Below are 13,402 nucleotides of genomic sequence, written 5' to 3' on the forward strand. Positions count from 1 at the left end.
TTTAGTGCCAGAATGAAATGGTGCATACTGGGGGAAATTCACAGCAAATGAACTATCCAGCAGTGAGCATTTAACTAGCACCTGCACTGGGTGCCTGTCCAGGAATACTTCCCTTCCCCCTTAAAGTCAGAGTGTGCGCAAACATACCCCAGATATTCTCCCAAACCTGCTGTTCCCTCAACTGTGTCTGAGATCTGGCTGGGGAAGTGGTTGATGCCACCCAAGACATACAAGGAGCACACAGTCAAACAGCACGGATGGTTGTGAACCATCCTTGTATTATGGTCCTGTTATATTTGCTAGGATGGTCACAGTCAATGAGACAATGTTTACTCTTCAAATGAAGCAGGTCCCAACAGATTAGCACCAGAAAAGTAACAACTGGGACACAGATTCCCCAATCAGACATGGCCCTATCCTAAATGAGACACTAACCCAAAGGGTCCTATCTCTATGATATTTGCTTGTTATTTGACAGTGATATAGCCAAAGAAGAAGATATAGCCAAACATACTGAAGCTAAATCTGAGGACTAAAGGATCTCCCTCATGAGAGCTATTTTAGGGACATCAAATGGTTCCTATTTCCTCTTCAGTGGTGGTTACGTTCTTTACCAAATGCATTAATCAGAAACCACAAATCTTGACTGGCTTTAATTTACATGACTGACTAACAGATTGGACACAAGATGGGTGATGCCAATTCCAGCATATGAATATTTGCCACCTGGATCCACTCCATTTCTGAATTAAGTACAGTTTCCAGTGACACAAAATGGAGCTGCAACTTCTGTATCTTTGACTCCGTAACCACGGAAACCAGCACTAATTATGTGTATCACTAAGTTTTAAATATATTCAAATTCCACACATTACTCTGAAAATATTGAGGTTGTTTTTCTTATTTTCTCTCACCTTAGCATGTTGCAGCTTGTCTTCTGGCTTATTTGGCTTATAAGCAGTTACACTCATAAAATAAATGTATGTAGGTAAAAATTACATTCATTTTCTTTTATGTAACCAAGAGGTAGAGTCATGTAAATGTTTGATCACACACTTTCTACCACTGCAGTAATCAAATGTGAGGGGTTACATTTCATGTTAAGGAGATGCCATTCCCAAAAATGAGAGAGAAAGGAGCAAAGTTCTGCCACTGACATTGCAAAAGATCAAAATCGCTTTAGAGCACATTGATGGTTTATGGAAAGAGGAATACACAGGAAAGGAAATAAGGAGGAATGAACCCCACACTTCTATCTTTCTTTCTATTGCTGTACCATAACACCTACAGCTACATGGCGGAGGAGAAGTAGAACTGTGTATCCAAGACTTACAAATTATCTTTTGGCTTAGTGAACTGCCAAATTCCTAACCATTTTTGTACTGGTTTACCAAATTCCATGACTAATGCTTGAAGGATCCCAACCCTAACTATTCTATGATTCTATGATCCTGACCAGCGCATTCATCATTTAGTCGAATAAATGATCAGAGACACATTTGACCACTGTATAGCACCTGTCAGAGTCAAAACGTGATGTAGAAGAACCAGAAAAATGAAAGGCTAAGGCTTTTGGACCAAACACCTTTCAATTATCACCCCTTTTTTCCTCCATACCAACAGCTGAGTATGCAAAGGTGACTCTAGTGGAAGAATGCCCACATGGATGACAATTATGTGAGGCTTGGACCAGAGTTTCTGGGTATAACTACACAAGCAAGCTGAGCAGTGTCTGTGACTATCTTAGGAAGCAGGACTCAATCACAGCAGTGTTAAATTGTGAGGTATGTCCTCAGGGTGGCTTTGAGCAGAACCAGCTCAAGGTCTTCAAACAATTCCCAGACACAGCTCAGGAGCAGGCACGGATCCAGGATTTTTCCCAGTGCACAGTCTGGATGTGGCTACTTTATTTTGGAGACCAAAAGCATTTAATAGCATGGACACAGGCTGTTAGTATAAAAAACCTATATGATTTATTAGTATGAAAGTGGCCCCTGAGGCAGAAGTTTTCATCTGAAGCCCACATGTGTTCAGTCACGCAGAGCAACTGATTCACTTGTCTGTGATGCCTGGCTGCTGGTCTCCATCGTCATTTCACAAAACTTTCTCACATTGATATTGGTCAAATCTGAACTGAAGAGATTTCACAAGAGCCTGAGAAGGCCACTTCATCCTCCAGGGCTCTGTATTCCCTGACTTTGATGAACTGAGTGTTCATTACCAGCCTGCTCAGGGAAAAAAAACCTACCCATCCCTGGAGTCAACCAGGGACCGGAGGCACTCAGACTTGTTTGGGTATTTAGAGAGATGTGATTACTCTTCCTAGGCAACTTATCTAATCAATGCAGAGACACAGATCCCTCCAGAACACGACTGAAACGAACTGTTGAAATTCATCTGCAGCAGCTGGCAATTTGGGCCTCTGCATATAAGAAGAGCCAGGGCAAAGCAAGCCTCCTGACATGGGTTAACTTCAGGTGCCTCCCACCACACTTCAATTCCTCAGAACATTTCAAGATAGAGTTAGTCTTTGATAATTTATTAACATAAATCAAACATTTTGCATTTCATAATCGAACTTCAAGAAGAAACTGGTCATTTACAATGTCACCTCTAGCAGATAAGAGAGAGAAAAAAAGGAGTATATTTAGCAAGTAAAAGCCAAGCAAAATTCTTCTGTTAAATGGCCACAGGCAAATTGCCTTTAACAAAATCTGTTCTCCATAGAGGGTTTGCTCTGCTGTGTTTAATAACAGCCATGAAAAGAAATAAATATCTGAGACTATCAACTGAAAAGAAAAAAAAAACAACCAAGGTAATGCTAAAAAGGTTGCTCCATTTTATCTTGCCCTGTTGCAGTGAAATTACTTCAGGTATGGCTGTTTTCTGCCTGGTCTTGTTGTGCTAACTTTGTAAAGCAAAGGTCATTTTTTATCCAACAATGAAATACCAAAACGATCACTCCTCATTTCAGGAAAATAACAAATTTGAGAACCAGAACTAAATCCCCCTGAATGGAAGACACTAGCTAAAATATAGAACTTTTCCTTCTTACACTATTGATTTGCTGTCTGGCATTGAGATGTCACATTTATCCTTCTTTTACTTACATCTAACAGTAACTTCCAAGATACTAAAACATAGACACTACAATGCAGCCCCTGAATACTATGGGGATTCCTATACTTAGGAACCTCTGGAAAAGATATATTAGGACTGCATAAACCTTCTTATTTATATTTTGATAGTCCCTATTGCTACTGGAAGTTTTGGAGACAAGCTGATTCAGTCCATGTTCCAGGCTGGGTCAGGGCTGGTTTGTCCTTGGTGAGAGTCAGGGCACTGCACCAGCATATGAACAGGCTAATTCATTCCTGAAAATACAAGCTGTCCTAATTAAAAAGCTATAAACACAATTTGAAATAACCTGAGTTCTGCATGGGGTAGCAGTAGTTGACATCACTGAATTTCCTGCCCATTTTGAGAGGCCAAATGAAGTGAATGGCCTGATGGCTTCCACTCAGCAGTCACAGAATCTGATTTACTCTCAGTATGCAGCTCCATGCAAAACTCAATTAGACTCAAATTCCTCAACTTAAGAAACAAACAACTGGGAAGAAAACAGAATACATGTTTATACCGTCACAGCTGGTGTGAGGAGGAAAAGCAAGGCATGACTACCCATTGTTTGTCACTTTATAAAATTTAGAATCAATTAAAGAAGCTACCAGGTGATAAGCTGAGAATAGATGAAAAGAAGTTGTTCACCCCTGAGAAACACACACAAAGCAATAATTAGATTATACAACTCATTACCGCAGGATATGGTGGTTTATAATCAAGTTCAAATGGGGATAAGACAAATTCAGAGAAAATCCACCAAACACAAATGACGTGGAGGCAGGATCACCTTCAATACAGTTGTTTTGTTTCTATACTTGCTTTAAACATTTGTTACCAGCCACTGACCAAGTAAGGAGACAGGACTTGTACCTGTGTGGTTGTGCTTGTGGTTCTGTTAGTTTGTCTTGATCACATCCTCAGGGCTTAAGAATGAGAACTGATTGTGCTTGCTACTGTCACCAAGGGGATTGCAAGGCAGTTTTGAAGATGCCTTCCTCTCAGTTGGTGGATCAAGATCCTCATTATGTAGGCCTATTCCTAAAATACTCCAAGATGACCACACATCCTCTGGCAAGTCCACTGCAAATGCTGGTTATGTCATACCACCACGCCAAAGCTTGCTTACTGCACTTAAGAGTAAAAAATCCTCCATTGGTAGTTAATTTTGGAATGGAAAGATACCCATGTAAGTATCTTCTATACCTATATGGGAGATATATAGGAATATCTTCTATATTCATAGATCACTGACATCCTAAACTCATCCCTTATTCTTTAAAAGATAAAAGGCAGGAGCAGAGGGAGGGGGAGTAGGGGAATGGAGTTTACGTCCTCGTCACTTAATCAACAGGGTCATCTCTTTAAAAAACAGGAAGTAACAAGGTGGTCTGTACATATAGTCACTGCTGTGTTGCTGCTGAAAAATAACACTGACCTTTCATGAACTCTGCTACAGTCCAGGATTTTCTGAATCCTTTCAGATTTCTAGATTTTTAACAATTTAAATGCTTTACATTCAACTATACTTTTACAGCAACATTACTAAAATGATAGATTTAGTCAGACTAAATGATAATGGTCTCTGAAGCTGAGGTTGCTGAGATGGCTTTAATTCAGAAGGGTTTTCCTTCTGAATTCCAGTTCTGCTATTTCCTTTTCACTACAGGATGAATTGGCTGCCCACACTCACTGATATTAAACCAACTTCTGAACTCACCTTAATTATCTCATGAATATCTGACATGCAACTGAGTGCAAAATTCATTTGTATTTCATCTTATTACAGGAGATAGAAATGGGCCCATTGAGCTGGCTTCTTTGTCTGAGCACAGCACTATTGCATTTGCGTAAATTCCTTTTTCCATCACCACAAAGCAAATAGGGAAGCAGCCACACTCTGCAGCGCAGTTCAGTACTTCATGCCATAGTCTGCAATACATCCTCCTATAAAAGCAAGCCTGAGTCCACTCATGCCTGAAACTCAATTTAGATAATGGAATCTTAACAATCCACCCAAAAAAACTACCAGAATCCACTGTAATACAGGACTGTTTCAAGAAGGATTTATAGGTAGCAGGTCTTTGGTAGATGGTGGTGGTACCCATCTGTGAATTCCCATTGCTGTGCATAATTAGGAAGTATTTACATATGCTACTGCATTTCACGGTTCTGGAGCACTCAGAGGATTCCAAGCTACTGTATCATAAATCGTATTGTTGAAGCAGATGGAGCTCCTTGCTCAGTTAAAACCTACAGTTAGGCATAATTAGAGAAGCCTGTGCAGAATATCTGTTATTTCTCTAACAACTTATCAAGTTCTTTATATTGTGAAGCAATTCAGATGAGAGGTCTTTTGAAATGTATTTCTAATAAGCATTTTATATGTATATTGCAGACAGCTCAATCACTGCACATCGAATGTTTGTTTCCCACCCTTGTCCAGACACAGTTATACTGCAATTTCCCTTCCTCTTTCTCTCTTCTAGAAGAAATAAGACTGGCCATTTCTCTAGTATTTTCTATTTAATGATTACCACAATGAAGCATCACAACACTCCTTCAGGATACTAACCTCATTAGCTTCTGAAGAAATTGAGTGGAGAGAGATTAACGTGAAGTTATATAAAAACTTGCTGAAGGTTTGGTTGCTTTTCTTTTTTAGCTCAAACTAGCCTCATTTTCAGAAGTGCAGGTCAGCCACAAACCCAGGCAGTGGAAACTGTGGGTGCTTCATATCCTAGTCCCTTTTAAGGAGCTCGATTTGGGTCTGGGTTGACTGAGCTAAGCTGGTGTTGCAATTAAAACAGAACATCATTTTGTAATTCATGGTCATGAAGTGGGCTGAAGCATCCCAGATAGTGCAAAATCTCTTGGGTATTTTACAATAAGTTTGTAAACCTAGTAAGGTCCCCACAAAGGACAGGTTTTGCCAGGCTTTGCCACTTCACTTGGTCCTGCTGGCTGCAGCTGAGTGGTTACAGTATGGAGTCTGGTGCAGGACAACCCAAAAGCTCACTTCTTGCCTTCAGCAGCAGCAGACACCAGCCAAGAGGTTCTCCAAGCCAAGCACTGGGAGCAGGTGCGGAGGCACAGCTTCTGGGGTAAATCACCTCAGATCCTGCACAGCTAGTGATGATAAAACCCAGATAAAATCAGCATTAAATGCAGAGAGGTCCTGGCTACACTCCTATTCTAGAAATGCAATGCAGAGAGACCTGGACTGGATCCAGAAGGATTTGTATATTAGCCTTGTTGATGTGTTGGAAGCTGAAACAGGCAAAACAGCAGCATTTCTGGATTGGTGAAGCGCTGCACTTCAGTTGAGTAGCCCTGCCAGGCTCTCCCTCTGTGGTACAGGCAATCTACAGCATGGGCAACTGAGATGCGACGCAGAAAGCTGGTGATGCAGATAAAGCCTTCTCCCTCCTGCCATCGGTTCACCGCATCTAGATGAGAAACCTTCAATTCAAACTGGGATCTGTGGTCCAGCTGCCTCTCCCCCTCAATTGCTCCTCTGCAATTTAACACACTTCCAACTTCACACCAGTGTGGGGATGTAAGATCTCTCCAGAAGCACCTCCTTCCTCCACCCAAAAACACATAACAAGACATTGCAAGACAATGGGGTCAGTGTTATGAGGAAGATTGCAGGACACAGTCTGTAAGAAAACCAGGAGACTTTGTGCAGGGATTCTGAGCACACTGTTGCACTCTCCTTGGCTGAACAAGTACTGCGAGACTTCTGCACTGTAAAGCTCTTGAGGATCCATTTGCATTTAAGATAATACTTCTGTCCTCCATTGCATGCTTCTGTATGTGCTGTTGAAGGAGATTTCTCCCTCCTATCTTGGAATATCCAACAGAGCAACCAGGAAAGTTTCTGCCCAATGCAGGGTCACAGCCCTCTTTCCCAGATGACCAGCTCCAATGGGCAACAAGTGCCCTCTAATAGGGGTTTAGTTGCCAGGTCATTTCTCACATGAAAAACGCTTTTTTCTCTCCTGAGCAGAAGCAAGTCAGTAGTTTGGAGTGTTTGCAATTTGATGGGAGCACTCTCAAGTCAATGATCTTCACTGATTACCCTCCTGAGTCACCTCAGTATGTCTGTGCAGTGCGAAAGGATTCTTGCAGCAAGGCCAGTATCCTCCAGGGTTATTAGACCCAGCTGAAAGTAAACGGACTGTAGGAGGGTAAAGCCATGTCAAGCAATCACAATAGACTTTGCACTCTCATAATTCCCTGTTTGCACTCTATCTGCACAAAACAGAAAGCCATGTAAAGTATTTTAAGAACTGCTGGGAAAAACAAGCAGGTGAAAGAGGAAGCGCACAGAAGCTATCACACAGCCCGTCATAATCATGTTCTCACCATGCTCCTGCTGTGACCACCTGAGACTTGTTAGCTAGTCTCTTAGCATGGGAGAAACGCCAGTTTCTAACCTCCTACCTTTGTTTCTTCTGATGTGGCTCAGCCAGGAGGCTTTATCACATACTACCACAGACTTTAAATTCACATATTGCATCTGACTTACTATCTCTCACCCACTCCCAAATGGCTTTTAATCTTGGGATTAATTACTCCATGGCAAATTCAATTGCTGACAGAAGATGATGTTCCCCTAGGTACTGAAGCCTAAAGGAACAAAACAAAGTTAAGTGACCAGGTGTGGAATAACGGAGGAAATTAGAGACCACCACCACCTCCTTGCTTCTCCTTTATTCCCTCATCACAAAGCTCCTTGTTTCAAAAACTACAGGCACATTTGCTCATTTGCTCACGCATTATAATTTAAAGACCTTTACAAGGGCAATTTTAAACATTCCTTGCCCTATACAGCACCAAGCACAGCAGGTCCTAACTTTCCACATCACTAAGCACTGCACAGTGTAAGTCGAGTCAAGCAGTGAATAGAGGTGTTAATATTTAACTTACTGAGCATTTTCCCAGGGCTCACAGCACACCTCTCCAAAACTCATGCTTAGAGGTTCCTTCACAATGAAGAAAGCTTATCCAGTTGGTTAACTAATTTTTTAGACTTTTCTGTGGTGTGACCTGTGAAACACCAAAATGATACTTCCATATCAGGATCTGAACCTGAATGCAGGTTCCTCTGCCTTTTCACTCCCTTTCGGATCAAGGCAGCTCACTGATGTGTGAGACACCCTAATCTAATATCTTCAGCCTTTTCTCACCAGCCATTTCAAATTCAATCAGTGAGTGAGGGGAGAGGACAGTTCTGACATGCAGGACTGGCTTGAACTGGCTTTCTTCCCTTTATTCCCCTACAGAGAGTCTGTGCTCAAGAAAACATAGGCAAGAGAGAAACCTTGAACAAAAGGCCTTACAGAAGGACATAGAGGTAAAATATACATGTAAGGTGTCACAGCATGTGTTTATCACAGAGTAAGTGAAAACAGTGATGGAAAGGACTTTAAGAGGTCACTTAGTCCTTCATGGCAAAGTTATGTATGCTTAATCCATCCCTTTCTTTCAGTTTTCCAGCACAAAATAGCAACATGCAATTTGCTGCTGCTTTTCCAAGATAGGGCTTATCTTCATGCTTATGATTATACCCATGTAACCCTCCAGGAGATCTGAACACTCAAAGGACACCTAGACTAATGCAATGTGCAGAAGACATAACCTGCCAACAGGCAGATTCAGAAAGATGGATCCTTTCCCAGAAAAATGGGGATTCCTTCAAGCCAGAAAAGCAGTTGGATTTAAAAAAGCAGGCCTCAGGAGCAGAATAAGGCACAGGCAAATAAAAAACATGGGGAAAGAGAAACTTTCTTAACAGTGTGCTCAGCAACTGCACTTCAAGCTCTTACTTGTGTATGAAATGTAACACAACAGGACTTTTCAGCTTGAGGCAAAAAGGAAGGCAGGGAGGGTCAATTCTGCTGGTCCTACTGCTCTGCGATGCTCTGCCAGCACTTTAACAGGGGAAAGGCATTAAAACAACCTCCCTTCAGCTTGCAGCTAAGGAGTCCATATATGAGGCAATATCTAAATGTATTCAAGCTCACACAACTGTTTCCAGCATAAAGAAAATGAAGAAAGCCAGGCTTGGTCTTAAAGAATCACTTTCTTCAAACTGGGACAGTGCTTTAAAGCACTCTGAGCTGGATTTGCAGTGGGTGCAGAAGTAACCAAAACTTTGAAAGGAATTACAGTGACTTTCATGTGCTGAACTCTGTTTTTGCCTTCTGTCCTGATCGCAAAATCATCTCTTTCAAAGATGAATCTTTTTATTTTTTACCCAAGAATGCATTCATCTGTACAGGTTCATTGCCGTCGCTTCAAAGCAGGATTACACAACCACTGATAAATACAGGAACTTATTTTGCCACGTCTGGGTGTATGATCCTGCATAAACAGATTTTTGTTTAACAAACAGCCCTTTGTTTCCTGTCTCTTTGTTACCCAAGGGTTAATTTTAGCATGCCACATGCTATGGGGATATATTGGTTTGAGTCAGAGAACAGCGGGGATGCTGCTTGTCTGCAATGGAAAAAGAATGGAGCTAATCACTAAAGAAAGTGAACATTCGGCCCTGTGCTTTGCCTTCTCTGCAAGGGGCTGGTTCTGAAGGTAGCGTTTGGTCTGGCTGATCAAAAAGAAACCACTGATATTGTTAATACTGTGACTCAGCCTGTGTGTGTTCACTGCAGAATGATACTCTACTATAAAGTACTGAAGCATGATATCCTGCTGCATAGAACCATGTGTGAAGTTTTGCAAACACAGCTCTATCCTGAAAGAAGTCTGACTCACCAGGATACCCTGGGAAACATGCACTGGATAAGAAAAGATTTACACCAGTAAGGCTCAATGGATGTTTCTACCCTGCAAAGACAAGCAAAAAGGCAAATGTTAGCTGCAGAAAAAAAAATCATCAGACTAGCTGCTAACAGATTTGGTCTGGTCCAGACTGTCAGAGCCAGGAAGATCTGAGTTGGTCATGTCCATTTGTCTAATCTCCATGTACAGAGATGTAGCTTTTAAGAGATCCCAACACCTGTGGCAGTTTAACAGAAGAGAGGTACAAAGCAGGGCTCTAACAGTAAGAGAGGGTGGCCTCATATTTATCCAGACAAAGATAGTGTATATCTACATAAGATGACTTCCTTCTGTGGTGAAAGCCAGTATGTTGGAGAAAAAGCAGGAGCCCATCATTTCTGTAGCAGGTGACAACATATGCTGCTTAGTACAAGGGCAAAGTGGCATCAGGATACATCTCAACATCCACAAGGCTTTCCTGAGCAATGTGCAAATCAGTACAAATGCATCCCGATAGACATTTCATCAGCTGGCAGTGAGGTTTGGTTTGAGATAAGAAACATCCACCAAAGCAGTGCCATGGGAGTTAGCAGGCACACATCCAAGAGCACTCCCACTTCCTCCTCCCCTTCTCCTGACTAACCCCGTAGATCCCCAGCTCCCCCAGCAGCTCTTGTATTCCCCACAATCCCACCTAAAGCAGCCACATCCTTGAGACATGCAGGAAGGCTGACACTACAAACCCACACTACTTGAATTCCAAAGCCATCTTGTGGGGAGTTACCAAACACAGCTGTTCTTGGCATGCCAGCAAAAGCAGTGTGAAACCACAGCATCACCAGGACTTTAAATTGATATTGTTTTCAAATAGCCATTCTCCTGGTTGACCTTTTAAACATTTCTGAAGTTTTCTACACTCCCTGAATAGAAAGAGAGCAGCTCCTACTCCTGAGCTGCTATTCAATCCCAGCACTACTCTGAAACCTAAGCTTTCACACTGATGTGTCTAAACTCAAAGAACTGGACCAGCGTCTATGCCCCAAACTCTGCTCACAGCTTCATTTGCTATCAAAAGCCATAGTACTTCATATTTCATAGAAGCTGCTTCCTTCTCCCTCCTGCCTGCCGTACGCATGTAGTACTGAATAGCACTGTGGGGTATGTTTACCCTTTAGGGTAAACCCAAAAGGCCAATTCAATCATTAGGAAGGAAAAGGTTTTTTACCATGGGGAAAACCTATCTGTCAGTGGCTGATTTCCAAATGGTACATGGGGTTTAGTCCACTCTGTCATTAATTTCAAGGACAGCTTCTTGGCTAAGTCCCACACAGTCCTTTGAACCATATCTTAAGGACTCCATCCCCAAGGGAGAAAAAAACCTCATCAGGCAAAAATTAATGTAATGAATAAAATATTTAAGCAAGCTCCTTGAGACTTTATTTTCCTTGTGTGCTTGCCCAGTGGGGCCCTGGCATAAACGTGCCAGTAGTGGTAAAAGCTACAGAACAAATAATTGATCATTACTTCTGCCAGCCTCAGAACTAATCACTACCTGGATATCTGCACCACTCTGCCTGCCTTCTGCTTTCCACCTCTGCTTTAAGATGCTCTTTAAGGAGAGGATTTTGAAAAAGAGCTTATGTAGCTTGTCTCTACACTCTTCCAGGGCTTAAGGAGAGCTCAGCACCGCAGCTCTTTCAGTACGTTCAAAACTGCCAGCCCTGGATATTAACCTATTTCCTTTTTCTACCCTCACACTTCAGAGTTCTTCAGCACCAGAAAAGAGCATTCGTCTAGTTTTAATTTCCTTTTTTTAATGGAAGAACATCTTCCTTCTTGCTGCTATGAAAAGTAGAGGGAGCAAGAAACAAATACTAAATGTTTAATTTCACCAGTGTTAGATGTCTAGACAGTTATCAATACCTCTTCCTTCATGCTCTTTTTATTCCCCCTTCCTCACTTCGCTCTTTTTTTCCCCTGCCATTACAGGCCCTCTCCTATAGCACCCTTCTCTATGTTAGCAAAGGAAAAAATTTGCAGACTATTGGAGAAGAAATTCTAATGCTGCTTTCTTTAGAGAAAGACTGGAAGAGTCTCCCAAGGGAAGTGCCAGGAGCCCAACCGATTGAAACATTTAAAACAGTCTTACTACATGTATGACACCTCTACAATGTGATACTCCCACCTCCAGCCCAGCATTCCCATTTTATGACCACACCGAGGAGTACAAAAAGCACACCAAAATGTGAGCAAGCAGCTGACCCACAGATAAAATTGGCTCCTCGATTCATTATTTCCAACGAATCTATTTACTAAATTCATTATCTCTCTAACACTGAAGCAGCACAGGAGTGACTCCACATTAGACGCGAAGATCAGTCAGGCCCACCGTCAAAACCAAAACTGTAATTAGAGTGAATGCCTGAAGAATATAAGTCCTGCACCACAGCACTAACCTTACAAAAAGTCCTCCTATAATTAAATCAAACTCTCCAGCAACATGTTTATGACATATTGTAATTGCACCAGCTGCAAGATCCACAATGATGGAAACCCTTTGAAAAGGTTAGAATTATAATTCTATAATATGAGCCTATTAATGGACATTTTATCATTTAAACAGTCAGACAGGAAAAACATTTTTTTCCTTTCTCTCTCCTCTCATTTTCCAGCCTTCTGCTGTGGATGCAGACACTGTGAGCAACCATCCCATCACTCATGCTTCTTTTTTATTATTTGCAAGTACTCCATAGTTAGAATGGCAATCATGAGGCCATTTGAAAAGAAAGCTTAAAGGCTTGAAAAAGTAGTAGTATCTTGCACTAAAAAGAAAGCTTTGGAAAAAACCTCAAAAGCTGTAGGATTTTCTACCAAATAAAAGCTAGGAATAATAACACTTTTTTTCCCCTCTTTTCTAAATGCTACTTCACAACTTCAGAATTTAGAATTCAAAAATCTACTTTATTCTCAGCTAAATACAGCATACAGGCATGCAGCCTTAGCTGGGGCTAAAGGTGTTTCTACAGGGAGCTCAGCCTGCCATCTACTCACACCACAGCAATAGCCGGTTTCTCGTCATTACTGATGTGTGGAGCTGCATTTCCCAGGGTTCTTAGGAATGGGAATCACACTGATATGCAGCAGGATTTGTGCTCCCAGATAGTATTTGAAAATCCAGCCCATAAATATTTAAATTGAAAATATTGCCTGGAATACATCTCAATAAAGTCACTGTCCCGGTTGCACAGAGTAATGACAGAGCAACTCAAATAGTAACAGCAAAAACATGGCACTGCACAAATGAGGCACTAAGGTAGGTCTCACTGAGAGGGAAGGCTGAGCATGGTCCAGCACGGGATGACACAGTGAATCACCTCATTATGATCCTGACAGACAAAGGCAGAGCAGAAATACCCAGCAACAACTGGTATTTCAGTGGCATTTCAGCACAACACTTAGCATCCTAATCACCAGCAAATAACACAGCCTTTCCTCC

Source organism: Pezoporus flaviventris, unplaced genomic scaffold, assembly GCF_033815535.1.
Source record: "Pezoporus flaviventris isolate CSIRO_AGI_PZ_B2104156 unplaced genomic scaffold, CSIRO_AGI_Pfla_v1 ptg000007l, whole genome shotgun sequence".
NCBI lineage: Eukaryota > Metazoa > Chordata > Aves > Psittaciformes > Psittacidae > Pezoporus > Pezoporus flaviventris.